Raw genomic sequence first — 15,385 nt, 5'->3', positions numbered from 1 at the left:
GGAAAGGCGGGCAAGACAAATGACCGTTATAGTCGTGTGGAAAATATACACCCCGAAGGAAACAACTGTTTTTAGAGTGTAGTCTCAGCTGTGCCAAGATTGCTGCCGCTGCCTGTGTGCTGTGTCTATACTCTTAAACAAATTTACACCCTTTGGGTCGTATCTTGCCACACAACAATAATCGCCATCTGCCTTGCTTGTGTTTCCTTTCTAGAGAACTCGGCGCATGCTACTTTCCTGTAGAGAATGCTCTGAGGTGCTGATAACGCGCATGCCGTTCGTGACTTGGAAGTACCGGGCTCCTAGCGTAAAAGAAAGGAAACGCGGACAAGACAGATGACGATTATTGTTTTATGGAAAGATACGACCCAAAGGGTGTAATTTTGTTTAAGCGTGTAAGGCTAATTAGGAATCCTGAAGCGACGTACGTATCACAGAGAACACGCATGGTCCAGTGAAGCGTTAAATGAGTACGTTTAATTGGAATTGCTTCTGTTTGTTTATATTCAGCGCTGTAATTTCTTTGTCTAGGCGAGGTTGCATTTGCTTAGCAAAGCATTATCAACCTGTCGTTGTTTTCAACAAGCGACCGTTTGCATCACGCAAAAAAATGTGCGTGTTGTTTGTCTTGCTGAGAAGATTTTCGAAGTCGCGACTCGGAAATTCCGGCCAGGATGTCCAATTTCTGGCAAGGGTATTCCTCGTCCTCATCCTCGTTCACATCATCGGCACCGTGTCTGTTGCGCCGCTCGCCACTGACGTAGGGCCTAAAAATTTTAGACGCCCTTCAGGCACCTTTCGCCCCAAGTTTCGGCATGACGTACCACCTCTGCCACATTAACGTGCAATACTTGTACAAGTCAACCGCATTTAAACACTTCATTATTTTGGTTCAATACTCTCGTTTCTTAGGAACTGGGAAAAAATTCCGGAAAAACGGGAGAGCGATTGCTCTGCGTTGCAGTAAAATTTCTCATTTTGATTTATCGTCTCTGTCGTTTTGCAACCTGGCTTGCAATAGGAAAAGCCAGTTATATTTTCTTAAAGTAAAATTTTGAGTCTGCACGTGTCAAAAGCACCATTTCATTTTGAGGCACAATGTAGTGGTGAATTCCGGGTTACGCTTGCTTACCTGGGGGGCTCACGTCGCATCCAGGAATCGAAATCGCGGCCCCTTGCTTAGACGTGCAACACCATCACCACTAAGCCACCACGGCGCGTAGCTTTACGTTCTGCCGACTCAATTCCTGACCGGCGTTCGTAGAGAAGCTTGTCGTCGCAGAAGTCAGAGGTTGCTTCTCTGGGACAAACTCGTGGCCCGACCTTAGGTCGGATGCAAGATTTTCTGTTGATGAACCGCGTCGAGCGGCGTTCAATTGATTCATGAAAAATGTTGACTCGGAACAACCGTAACACCTTTATCAGGCCCATGGAGTAGCCGCTTTCATGGCAAAATCAATGCGCGACCTATCGTGCTTTTAGCGACTGGAAGGTTTGTTCCGTTGGTTGAAATTGGTCCTCCGGCTGGAAATTTACTCCTTCTGGTTCAACTGGAAGTTCTAGTAGTGAGTTTAGGGTATCGCGAAACTTGCACAGAGTCAGTGTCTTGGGAATGCAGTAACACTCGTTCCACCGGCAATGGCCCTCCATGTCTAGCAAGTCGCAGTATTGCCAGCAGCCGAAGCTCAAGACGCAGCTGGCATCGCACCCCATAGGTCGCTCTGAAAAGATTAAAAGCAAACCGCTTTGTTGAAAGGGACAGTTGAAGCGTCAATTTACAAGAGCAACAACCTGCTTTGCCTGAAAGAATGTGCAACTGCTTGGGCAGTGGGAATGCTGAGGGTTGTCGTAAGCGCGTCGTTACTGACTCCTATCCGGCGCACCTTTTTTCACCTTTAAAGAAAAATAGTTAAGCTATGGCCACATCCACCGCCTTACGCTCGTACTTTTGCGTTGGGGAACTAGTGCCTGTATGGGCCATATGTAGTTATTCTTAAAAGTAAATAAAGCAATGATTACCTGGCACTTCATATTTTATTGGCATACCAAGCATCAAATAGCGCCAAACACTATTGTGAGTCATCTCAAAGAGCACACTTGTAAGCCTACGAAAGACATTGCGAATCCAACGAAAGTCCAAAAAAAGGTCAGTAGAATTCAGCCAAGGAAATTTGTTCACCGGTCGGCAAACAATAGAATCATTGTTCGCCAAAACCACTGGGGATCGGAACCACGCCATTACGGCCGCGAGTGGCTGATGCCGAATGCGCGGCAACACACTAGCGTCCAATTATATATTTAGTGGGTGGAAATAGCCACCCGTTTATGAAACACTGAGATTACCATAAAGAGAAGTACCTATTGGCACATAGAGGAGAAATCCAGACAAGCGTGTGGAAACACTGAAAGGCTTGCCCACGCCAGTGCCTCTAGCTGCGTATTTCAAGTCTATACGGGTTGTAAATCTCGCTCGAAACAAAGTCACCGAGCGGCGTCAAGCGCCACATATTTGAAGGCAACAACAAAAAGCAGTCAGAAGTAGATATAATTGGTAGACTAATAGGCATGGCCGCCAAAGCGTGTGTAATCTTCGTGGTTTTCCATGTAATATTTTGTCGAGAACATCATGACGCGATGATTGGCTGCCGCGAAGCCGTTTAAGTCGGAACAAACAAAATCCATTGCGTATGATTTTTGCTTGCACTCTTCTACGTCGTTGGAAGGTCACTATAACCACAGCGTTTTCGCCTTGATGTGATAACGTACAGGTAAGTCTGTTGAAGGTAGTGTGCAGGCAGTTGATACCCATTTCTCGGGGGCCGCAGTTGTCAGTGCCTGCGGAAGGGTGGTCGAGGCTTTATGCAGATATAGACGTTAATCTCGCGCGGAAGAGGTTTTTTTAATAATGTTATGGCCAACGCTGCATACACACCACACATACATGAGAAATGGCACCAACCCAGACAAGCTACCATTGCGAACACTTATACCCGATGCACACATTGTCAGAAGTCATGCAGAGCAGACTTGCTACACCCACCTCATTTGGAGCTTTGCAGCTTTTTCACAAGAGAGATCCAACATTCAACATTTACGACACGGAGACATTAGAACAAGAGGAATTCAAATACAAGCTAACCCTGAAACACAAAAAGCCATTGCGACATATGGCAGGCAAAGTGGCTTGTTTCGAATAGTGCAGAAGGGGTCGGCCAGCCCATGCGAGAGCGGCGGAAGTGAACATGCACCTGAGTCTACATAAAGCGGAAGATCAAAGACATAGATGAAGATGTACTTCACCCAACAATCCGGGAACCCACATTCCTTTCCCTCCTAATCCCCAACAGCGGCCTAGAGCCGTATTCATTCATTCATTCAATCTCGCGCCACTTTCCGAATGTCATCTGTCGCAACGGTGGAGATAGGCATAGTTGTCACAGAAGGAAATTCTTTCATACTCTGGCAATATATGTGTCCTTTAACAATGGATGCACAGATGCCTGGATCATTTCATAACAAGCGAACAAACAAATACATCGAGGATATCTTGAGGCACACAGGTCAGCAGCACAAATGTCATTAGGCTAAACCAGAGATCATGCTGCATTCAACGCGTCAGCGTTTATTCTATGATTAGGTTAGGTATATGAAGCTTAGAATTTCAAGGAAAAGTGACAGCGAGCTCACGCATTGCAAAACATATATCCCGGGTTTATGGTATCAGAAAAGGCGTTAAACTTTACACTATCCACTCACCCAATTTGCCTCAGTCTGGTCCCCCCCACCCCCAACGTTCAATATCATTCAATTATTGTAGCCCACAATGTAGACACCAGTTTCATTAACCACCGAAAGCTTTTCTTTACAGTTCGAACGCTGTTTTGATAATAGCGCGCGTGAATGCGCTGTCCTTCCTCTTTAAGTCGTTTTCTGTACGTGGCAATGATCTATTTCACGAATGCCCATGTGTACGTAGATAAGTAAGAAAATTCACTAGTTGTATCTCCTAATACACAGTTTGTTTAGCACTTATATTGAAATTGAGGCGAGACGGTAGTGAAGTCATGTCTGCTAGCGAAACTTGTAAGACGTGTACATTTTTTCCTGTAAACAGCTGATACACCAAAACTGAAACTTCACAAGTGAGTAGCAATGGCGACAAGAATTCGTCAGGGTAAACATTCACGACAAACGGTACCGCAACAAGTGGTGATATACAATTTTAGAATAGCGTTTGTTGCCTTACGTACGCTAAACGCAAGCACCTTAGCCCTACGTTACGGCGCGTGCCCTTTTAACAACAGAGAGTTCTAGCAGTGCCAAGTTACTGTACGGTAAGTGCGGTAACACCGTATCGGTCGAGGACTGCGCATGCGCGAACTGCCGTACGGAATGACTTTCCGTACGGCATACTAGACGGTAAGGAGTCGGTAAGGCTCGGCTGGCACCGTGTTTCGCGAGCCGAGCTGCACCAAGCCAAAACAGTGAGAAGCTGGTGTCGGCCAGAGTCCACGCCGTGCATTAAGTCTTGTGTGCGTTTTTCACGATGATAGGACCAAGGCTAGAGCTAACAATAATTCACCTGCTACGGCACGATGAAGTAGCAGCAAGACAGCACTTCTAACGGGGAGGAAACTTCGGCTGAACTGAACTTGTGGGCGTACCCTTCTAACAAGCGTTTAGTATACTCTGGCCGAATGAGAAAAAAAAAGAATATTAAGAAAAGTGAAAATCACCTAAAAGAAAAACAGAAAATAAAAAGTGGCATAAAAAAAGCGCTTCAGGTTGGTGGCGCCATCTAGTGACGCAGGGTTTACTTAGAGGGTACGCAGAACTTTTATAACAGCAACTAGCTATATGCTACTTGACTGCTGGTGTAAAGTGCCGGAAGCGGTGCAAATGAAGACAAACACTTTTATATTTATATGTTGCTTAGACAAAAATACCTATGTAACAAAAATATTTTTCACGTGTTGCAGGACAATGTGTCGCAAGAGGTCACTACAGGCCTTGTGACTGGCGTTTACGTTTGCCCTAACCCGGCACTTTCGTAAAAAATTTTTGTGTGTGGACAAGCTAAACCTCTCTAGTATTCGCCAAAATGAATATTTCGCACTCAGCGCATAGTTATTGTAATCTGCAAGGCCTCAATGTTGGACACTATCATCATTATCACATTACCGTACGCATGGAGCGACACTCGCAGCTAAAACGTATCCGGTCATCGCGGTAGGTTGTATACGGAACGGCAATACCTTACCGCACTAACCGTACCGTAAGACGCCACTGCTAAAACACTCTAATTTTAGTTTTACGCCCGGGACCGCAAACGTAAAGAGGAGGTTGGAAGACAGGTAGCCGTCTAGTGCAGCGTGCCAAACGTATCCAAGTCAAGGCCATCCATTAGCAACCAACCTGTTGCTTTGTGGACTCGTATTGTTGGACGCGTCCAACGAAACATTTTAATTGGACGTTCTAGGGGGTCACAACTAACGCTTCAGGTGAGCTTACAGGAAGCGAAAACTCATTTTAATATTTAGAAGCGACCAACAGGAGTAGGAGCGCCGCCATCACAAGAATTCGCGCAGTAGCGGGAGCCATGCGTGCCGCTATGTTCCGCAACGCTATTCTTTAGCATGCGTGAATTTACGAACGTTAAAACTCGGTAAGTAAGGTACACTATCATACCGCACGTTAACCGAAGAAACCCAATTTTGTCGGAGCATGCGCAGTGAGGACAACGCTATTTTTTTACGTACGTAATAAGTTTAGTTTGGTTGCGAACGCTATTCTAAAGCTGTCTATTTTGAAAGAAGGGCTGTCCTAGGATTACGGTTCTACCAGCCATCAACAACGCCGATCTAATGAAGCTTATTGCTGGTTTGCACCAGATGAATTGATATTCAACGCAAACGCGCTTGCAGGAGGAGGATAAAATAAAGAAGCAAATGGTTGAATGGTTGGCTGCGAATTGGACGCGCGTCTGCTTTGCTGCTAAAGGTGGCTAAAGAAAGGAACCAGATAAAGAAGAGGGAGCGATAAAAGTACTAGCAGGATCCTTTACGAACATTGCAAATATGCGCGGTTGTCCATCACGCCTGCAGTCTGTGATTCCACAAGCAGTCAACCCACCCAACAACACACCTGTTTTGAGGGCACGTATATAAATCGGTTATAAACTACATAATACGAGTGGAGAGTGCGCATGGTCCCTTAGCAAGTCAGCTTATTGCACTGACAATCCTTGCTCTCCTATGTTGGCCTTTGCTCCAGTCTGTGCTATTACACAATGCCTCGTGGCAAAAAAAATTTGCTTGAGTACTCTATTCAGCTATGACGTAATAGTTCTGCGGAATCCCGCAAGGTGGAGAGAAGTAATCAAGAAACCGAAAATGAGACATCCACCCAAACGTAGCTAAGTGCTACAAAGGAAATGGTAGAACACAGGTTGCGCTGCAATGCATTGAGTTGCTGAGAGAAGCTTCTCTGTCGAGGAAACCGTTTGGGTTTCCTTTGTAGCACTTAGCTATGCTTGCGGTATTCCGCAGAACTATTACGTCAAACTCTTGCCTTTGCTTCTGAGTTCTTGATAAGTTCGACTTCGCCTGCCATCTGCTAACCGCCTGGTTAGTTAAGTTGGTAGAGCGGCGGGCCTGGAAATGTGGTGGTCTCGTGTTCGAGTCCCGGACCACGGCAAATTTTTCTACAACTGCAAAGCTTTTCTTTTGAGGAACACGTTTGGGTTTCCTTTGTAGCACTTAGCTACGTTTGGGAGGATGTCTCATTTTCCCTTTATTAATGCATTCAGCTGTGACTGTGCATTAGTATACGCTGGTCTCTAAATAAAATAAATAACTCTCAAACAGATGTGTGTGTCTTGAACGAATAATATTTGTTGACTCTTTGTGTGTATTATAATGCCTAGAAGAAATATTTGTTCTAATTGGCTACGAGCGCACAAGATGTAAAAGGGATAGTACATATTGTTTCAGGCTTCATTTCTTGCATGAACCGCTATTTCAAATAACCCCTATTCTTGCATTTTCAACGCTCTTTAAGTAAATACGCTTCTCACGTACATAATACTGCGACGGTCATCTTTGCAGAGTATGGCGTATGGCAGCGCTAGGCGTGGGCAGAGCCACGAATGAAATGAACAATCCCACGTTCCTTTCCGCGGTCTTTCGGTGCGCTTCTGGCACGTCTTGAAGGCAGCAGGGTCGTACACTGCCGCCAGGGTAAAAATCATCCCTCGTCCCTCGACGACCGCTCAGTCGACGAGGGACGCGAACGCCAACATAAGGAGAACCGGCTGTGTGATTTGAGAAGGCGGAACTGCTCGCTCATTGTGCGCCACTGATTTTTTCACTGAAGCTTCAATTCGGCCGGCGTTTGAGCAGAGGGCAGTCGGAGGCAGAGGAAGGAGAAGCCTTTCTTTTGGTGCGTTCAAGCAACACATAGCTGGCGCTGCAATGCATTGAGTTTCTGAGATAACACGGCGAGGACGAAGGAGCGCTTGTAGGGAGGGGAGCGATGGCGAGCCAGAAAACGCAGCCACCGCGATACCGGTCATGAGACTTTTGCTACTTTGCTATTAGGAGATCGTTTAAAAAAATGTAGTGGCTGTATGCTCATTGTGGAGAGTTAAAGAACTGCCACTATACAAAAATAATTTCGTGGTGTAGAGATGTTTGCAGACCTTCAAGGAATGAACATTACCTCTGGATACTTCACATGGCCCGTGTTGTTCCGTTTTAAGTATGGCAGTTAGCAGCGTGCGGACTCATCCTTATTTTTTTTCTAACTTCAGTTTTCCCGTTGGGTATTTTCTAATATGCTGTACATTGTATATCTAAGACAATGCAAGGTGCCTTTCTTTATGCATGGCCCCTATGAATAAAGAAAAATGCATTTAGAACACGCAAATAAGGAATACACAATCTCAGGTAGTTTCGTTATCTAAGAGCGAATAAGATGTGATCGAGATACCTCAGGGAAAGCCACTATTCCTTTGGCATGTTCGTTTATACAATGACTTTAGAACCGCGTTGTCATCTACATAATCATGACCACATATTATGATGCATAGGAAATGCTCATTTAGAGACAATTCGTTCTACAAATTTTTCGTATTTACTACACGAAGAATCTGCTCCACAGAAAAATCTACATTTTCTCCACGAGTCCCAGCGTTGCAATGGTTGTTCATCGCCAGGTTACTCATCGCCAGTTTTAGCCCTGACAATGAGCACACAGCTAGGGTAGCCAAGTGTGCAATCATTTGTGAATGCGCCCACGAGATAATGAGTCAAATGACCTCCTGACACGTGCGTCGATATGCATAACATGTTCCGAGTATCTCGTTACTTCCGGCAGTCTGACAGCGATTCTACAACCGTAGCACAGCACGTGCATTCGACACTGCCGTGTGGACGAAACAGGGTGTAAAGTTTGGCAGCGAGGAAGCATTCTCAAGTTTTATTTTTCATCAGGACTGATGGCACTGATACTTAAAGCAATTATTACTACACCTCTGGACTGACGTAATCTTGCGTCCAGTGTCACCTGATTAAACTTCGAAAACACAGCAGCAAGCGAACCTTCGGAAATATCCATCAAATATATCTCAGGATACCCATGCACATAAAGGTAGTCATAAATTAAAGGGAAGATGGCCAAGCTTACCTACTCTGATTTCCTTTCTGTTCGTCGTTGCTGCGTTCATCACATAAGCTTCTGGTAGTATAACTGGGAAGATAAAAGATTTCCATGTGATGTCCCACAGCGCTGATACAAAGAAACGGCATATGCAGAGTTGAAAAACATTGTTTATTTTACTCTTTGAAATCCCCTTCAATAGGTGTCCATAAACATTAGGTGTATGCTGCGAAGCAGAACTGAAAGCAGAGCAGATACATTTAGGAGGGGAGAACAGTTTCAACAGTCTTGCGGAATAATATGCTTGGTGGTATAAAAATGTTTCCAGGCTATCCCTGTTTTGAAATAAAAAGTAATTTCTTTATGAACAATCAAACACTATAATGTTCAAGATAATCCCATTTCACGATAACACAATGTACTCAGCTTTCCTGCCACTTTCAGACATGTCCCGGAAGCCTCTTCCGCGAAACAATCCAAACTCCCTTCTGCGCTTGGAACTTAACTGAAGTAATCGTGTAAAAATGTCAACCTTTTGACGAAACTATTTCATTTTTGAAAAAGAGGGATATAAGCTGGAGGGAAACCTGAAAATTGACCCGCATTTGACGTAGAAGATAATACTTTGGGCAAACTGAAGTGTACGGGTACAACCCTGAGACGAAGCTAAAATCGTTGCAGTGGATATGCCCAACGTCTCCACGACCTAAAAAAAGTATTGGCATGTCCGTAGTTCGGCAAAGTGAACGCTTATAATATTTTTCAGCATTCACGATATTTTGCATTCGCAATTCATCCTGAACGCCAGACTAGGAACAGCAAGTTTTGCTGCTGAATGCCTGAGGGAGGCCGTTCGGAGAGGACGGCCCGATGTGGGTCGCGCGAGGAGCGGGATGCTGCACGACGACAATCCACTGTTGTCACAGATTAGTGCGCACAGGCGAGTTTCTCACCATAGGCAAGATGGTTTCTCTACCACATTCACCCTACTCGTCAGATATGTCCCCTCCTTATTCCGCTTTCTTCACAAAATTCGAAACCCATATCAGATAGTCGTTTTTAGAAGATTACCTCAACCAAGCTTGAATCATTCTAAATGATAAGCAAGAAATGCTCCCAGTAATTTACTTGATGATGGACCCAAGGATCTCGTTGCTAGTACCAGCAGAAGCATTTATCACTGGCGAAACATTAAGGGAAATTAGAAGCGGGAGTTGCACTGATTTCCCTTTCACGGTCTGATATCTACAGGTTGTCGCACTCATTTTAATTTGAGCACCAGGTAATTTCCTTCAAGCGCCAGTGGAATTAAATTCCGCCCGAGATATTTAATCCTAGCACCAAAAATTGATCGATGCGCCACATTTTTAAAGTGTCGCTAAATCGAATTAAATTCAAAAATCAAAAAACAACTTGTTCAGCACGATGAGGGGACTTACAATACCGAGTGGCCCGCCATGGTTGTTTAGTGGCTATGACGCTGGTCTGATAAGCACGAGGTCGCGGGATCGAGTCCAAGCCAAGGCGGCCGCATGTCGATGGGGGCGAAATGCGAAAACGCCCGTCTACTAAGATTTAAGTGCATGTTAAAGAACTTCAGTTGGTCCAAATTTCCGGAGTCCCTCACTACGGCGTGCCTCATAATCAGATCGTGCTTCTGACACATAAAACCCCATAATTTATTTAGAATATCGAATGAATGTTACGAAAGGATAACCAGACGAAGTCTAAAGAAAAGTGAAAACAGCGCTTCAACAGCCCTGCTACGTGGTATTGCGTAAGCATTCGTAGTGCAGTAAAGTGAAGTTTATTCAATATGTAAAAATAAGGTACGTCTTTAGTAGCAGGGCAAAAGGCAAAGTGTATGACAGGACGCCATCACCCTATAAAGACAATGAAGCATCTAGTAGCCAGCAGCAATGCCACTTTATAACAAAGGTAACATAACCTCTGCGTGGCGTCTGCTTTTCGCGTCCTTAAAAAGAATGTACAGTAGGCCGCACATACTCGCCCAGCAACAAGTCCTCTTTAATTAAAGCCAAATGTTCTCTTGAAACAAGACTCGTAGGACTAAAAGTTCCTTCGGCAATATCATCCGTGCTGTCAATTCAGTGAAAGATAAATTATTGCTCGCTACGAGGAAAATAAGCGACAACACTCTGGAAAATACAGCATTATGGCATTGTTCATGCGACGGACAAGTGTCCTACTGACGTTTCAAAGAGAGCGGGTGTGCAAGGCTTCAAGGGACAGCTCCTCTACCCAAGTTCAAAATGGACACTAAAGAAACAGAAGCCCAATCTTAGGAAGTTCTCAATTTTGCAATTATTTGCTAGAGAAATGGCGATTTCATTACGAAACAAACAGGAAGGCAATCGTTTTCGATGCTTAATTACAGCTGTGGTATGTCAGTGTGGCTTCATGATTACTATTCATGTTTTGCAGGCTTAGACTGCGTTTGTCCTAAAAAAGTTGCTGCAAGTCTTGATGTGGAGTTCATTCGTTTAAAAGAATGATGAACTCACTGACGAATGATTAACAGAGACGCGGTTGAGCAGTGAAATATCTGACAGTGTGTTTATTCCTAAGGGCTATAAGGTCTTTGGGGGTGACCGGGACAGAAGAGGTGGAGGCGTGGCCATTTTGTACAAATCATCAATACAACTTTTTAGTATGGCCGAATCACAAGATATTGAAGCTGTCTTTTACAAAGTAAACATCAACAAGGTCCGCTTCATCCTTGGTGCTTTTTATAGGCCTTCGAACTCTTCTGTTGCGGTACTTGAAAACTTAAGGGAATATATGCACTGCCACGTAAAACCAGATGACAGAATACTACTGGCAGGGGCCTTTAATTTACCAAACATTGATTGTCACACCTTTTCATTGCATTCTGCTCACAGTATTGATAACACAATCTTTGATATGGTATTCACGTTTGACTTACTGCAAATGGTAAATAATTTCACGAGGGTACAGGGAGCCGTAAGCTCAATTCTAGACTTATTTTTTTTTTGTAAGTGGCGGCATCCGAAATGCGATAACCTGTGAAGTCACAAACGGGATTTCTGATCACAAAGGTGTCTTGCTGAACTTGTCAAATGTCTACACTGATCGCAAAAACGGTGTTCATTTGTTTCCAAATTTTTCTCGTGCTGATGATGAATCTATTCTGGATATGCTTGCATTCTACTTCGACGACTTCAGAAACAGCACTTGCAATATAAATGACTTATGGCTTTCCTTTAGGGGAATTGCCTCTGAATGTATCCAACGTTTCGTTCCCAAAGTTGCAAAATCTTCAGTGCATCGTAACCCATGGATTTCTCGTGAGACGTTACGCTTACAGCGAAGGCTTAAAAGGTTAAAAGTGAAATCAAGAACAAATGTAACTTTCAAATATATTGTAGAAGGTACTTCAGAACAACTAAAACAGAAAATAATTTGCGATAAAGAAAATTATTACGGAACGATCCTGCCTTCGGTTACTAAAACGTCTCCCGAGAGATTTTGGTGCCAAATCACACGTAAATGTTCTTCCACCAGTGGATTCATGATAGAGGGCGAGTGTGTAAGCGATGAGACTGTCGTTTGTTCTGCTTTTAACAAATTCTTCCAGGCGGTATTCATCAAAGATAATGCTTGCCTTCCCAACTTTTCTATATCGCTTCCTGTTATATCTGACGTTGTTATTTCTGAGAGCGGCGTTTTTATTTTGCTATTGAAGATTGATGCTAAAAAGTCCCCAGGACCAATTAACATACCAAACGCGTTTTTAAAGCGTTATGCGGAATGGTGTGCTAAGTACGTGTATGTCGTATTCACCAGATCTTTACGCGATGGTTCCCTACCTGATGACTGGAGGAAGGCCGAAATCAAATTTTACATAAATCCGGGAAACAAAACACACATAGACAATTACCGACTACATCATGCAAAATTTCAGAGCATATAATTCATAAACATATATTAGGTTTCTTAGAAGAGCACAAGGTACTTACAGATGTCCAGCATGGTTTCAGGCATAGGTTTTCTAGATGTACTCAATTTGTTGAGACTGTTCGCGATCTCACAAAGGCAATTAAAGAAGGGAAGCAAACAGATGTTGTGTTCATGTATTTTTGTAAAATATTTGACAAGGTATCACATAACAAATAATCCATAAATTAGGGTATCATATGAAAAATGACCAGATACTTAGATGGATCAGAGCCTATCTTGCTAACAGACACCAATTTGTCACCTTAAACAATACTTCTAACAATACAGAGGTTGCGTCTGGAGTCCCCCAGGGATCCGTTTCGGGACCATTTTTATTTCCATTATTTATAAATGACATAGTCGCAGAACTCTCAGTTCCCGTGAAATTTTACGCAGATGACTGTATTTTCTATGAAAAGATACCTTCTGTTGATGATCAGGTGCGTCTAAATAATGACCTGGCAAAGGTCACTGCTTGGTGCGAACAATGGAAAATGTCTATTAATTTTGAAAAAACGGTTTTTATGAGAATCACACATAAGAAAGAACCTCTTCAATTTGCATATAATGTTGACAACGTATCTCCATCAGAGGTAAGAGAGTACACACATTTGGGCCTATGGATAACCAATGAGCTTTCCTGGACGAAGCACATAGATACTGTTGTTGCAAATTCTTTGCGTAAACTATTTTTATTGAGGCGCTCACTGAAATCATCTACGTCTAGTGTTCCTTTACTCGCGTACAATTCCTACATTCGTCCGTTGTTGAAATACGCCGTAATTATTTGGGACCCATTCACTTTAACCAATATTACAAAACTGGAACGTGTGCAGCATAAGGTAGTTAGGTTTGTTTTTAATCCATACGGCCGTGCGTCTGTTAGTGAGCTCGTAAGACGCAGTGGATTACCCCCGGTGACTGTGCGCAACCGTATCTGTCGATTAAAGTTCCTCTTTCAACTTGTAAACGACCATTATAAGGTTAAGACTTCCAATTTCTTTACTTACTCATGATGTTATAACAGGAGACGAAGGCACGCTTTACCAATAACCCCCATGAACGCACGGAATAACTGTTTCAAATATTCTTTTTTTCCTAGGACAATAACAGACTCGAATAATCTTAACACTGATATTGTTACCCAGAATTCCTTATCAATGATTGAAAAATGCTTGCAAATGTTATGAATTTGAGTGCGTTATTTGCTTGTATGTTTTTTCTTGTATGTTATGTATTCTTCGCCAACGCCTGAAAATGCCTGCATATGTGATGAATTATGTATGTGTTTACATGCTTGCATATTTCTTTGCATACCCACCCTGCTATGATCTGATTTCAGATCGCACTATCTATAAATAATTATAAATAAATGAATAAAAAAAGAAAATTTACACCATATTCTCCATAAACCATTATTTAATCTCGAGCAGACGCAGACTCCGGGAAAGTAGCTAACCATATTTTTCAGTTGCATCGTTCTGTATAGCTTACCATGATTCTAATGATAAGAGTGATGTCTCTCTGACACGAGGAATTAGTTTGTCAAGCAAGGTTAACTTATCATTACAACTTAATGCTATTACAAATCAGTCATGATATATTTCACTCTATGCCAATCATTCTTTGTGTCACCTGCAGTAAAGTACTGCTTGAGGGTAGCCAACAGCAGGAACGGCAGTCAGATCAATCCATGGTTGCTAGTCTGTTTTAGGATTTGTTACGGAAAGCACATATAAACTGCAAAAAGAATACTGCAAGTACAAACGCAAATCCGCAGTTTAAAAAGAAGCATTACGACTTACCATTTACAGAATAACAATAAGCTTCATATTCAAAAGTAGATCTTCATCAAATCTTCTTTATTAGTGATAAGTTGCGTGATACAGTCAAACTATAACGAGTGCTTGTAGAGAGCATTTCCAAAAGATTGTTACAGTTTACTTTTCAATGAGCAACTATTGTCATTGCTATGGACTCTTTACGTGGGTATCATTTTCTTCTTAGATATCTGTTTAACAACACCGCGTGACACAACGATGACTCACCTTTTATGAGTGCCACAAGAAAGATCGCTGCCTGTCGAGGCATAGCGCTTGAGTGGGAACTTAGTCTGCGCGCGCCGCAATTGTCAGGTAGTGCCGGCCATGCGATTCTCTGAAGCCGCCCCCCCCCCCCCCCCCAAAAAAAAGAATAAAGAATAAAATAAAATAACGCTGCCCAGCACGTTGCTGCTTACTTTTGCTCTAGTCCCTATCTTCCAGGAACGGGTCTTTTCGCAGGATTCTAAACCTTTGATTTCTGAGAACATTGCCCACAGAATTACGGGCGTTTGGATCAGAGCGGCCGTATAGCGGCGCATCTGAATACGGGGTTTACTTCACTTTCGGTGCACCCTTTTATAGAGCGTTCCCCGTGCTCTATGTAGGAGTCTTTCTCGAAGAATGACACGTATTTCGTTGCTCCTCCTGCGAAAAAGCGTAAGCACAGCGCTTACATAAAGCTGTGCTGTCAAGCTGCCGCTTCGTTAAATAGTACTCGTATGCTTGAAGCTACTGGTCTGGTTATAGCAGCCTCGGCACGCAGCATTCAAGAGAGCCTTTAAAACCTACCGTAATTTAGGGATATACTTTAACATAGAGCTACATCATATGCGAAATGTCGTTGTAGCATCATGTCCTCCCCTTGAACGAACTCTTCACGCAATATAGGTAGTGTGTAAGTAAAGCACGCTCATAAACGTTAC

General features: G+C 43.3%; 1 long non-coding RNA gene across 1 annotated transcript; it reads right to left on the bottom strand.

Annotated features, from left to right (window-relative positions):
- Positions 1-1,268: 1,268 nt before the first annotated feature.
- On the bottom strand, positions 1,269-14,865 carry LOC129387449 (uncharacterized). Its single transcript, XR_011892575.1, has 3 exons — positions 14,688-14,865; positions 8,686-8,748; positions 1,269-1,721 (listed from the first exon to the last, which is right to left on the bottom strand). It is a non-coding gene; the product is annotated as an uncharacterized lncRNA (long non-coding RNA).
- Positions 14,866-15,385: the final 520 nt, after the last annotated feature.

Source organism: Dermacentor andersoni, chromosome 2 (assembly GCF_023375885.2).
Source record: "Dermacentor andersoni chromosome 2, qqDerAnde1_hic_scaffold, whole genome shotgun sequence".
Lineage (NCBI taxonomy): Eukaryota > Metazoa > Arthropoda > Arachnida > Ixodida > Ixodidae > Dermacentor > Dermacentor andersoni.
Note: the sequence above shows the minus strand (reverse complement) of the source record. Positions and strands in the feature narration are given on the sequence as shown.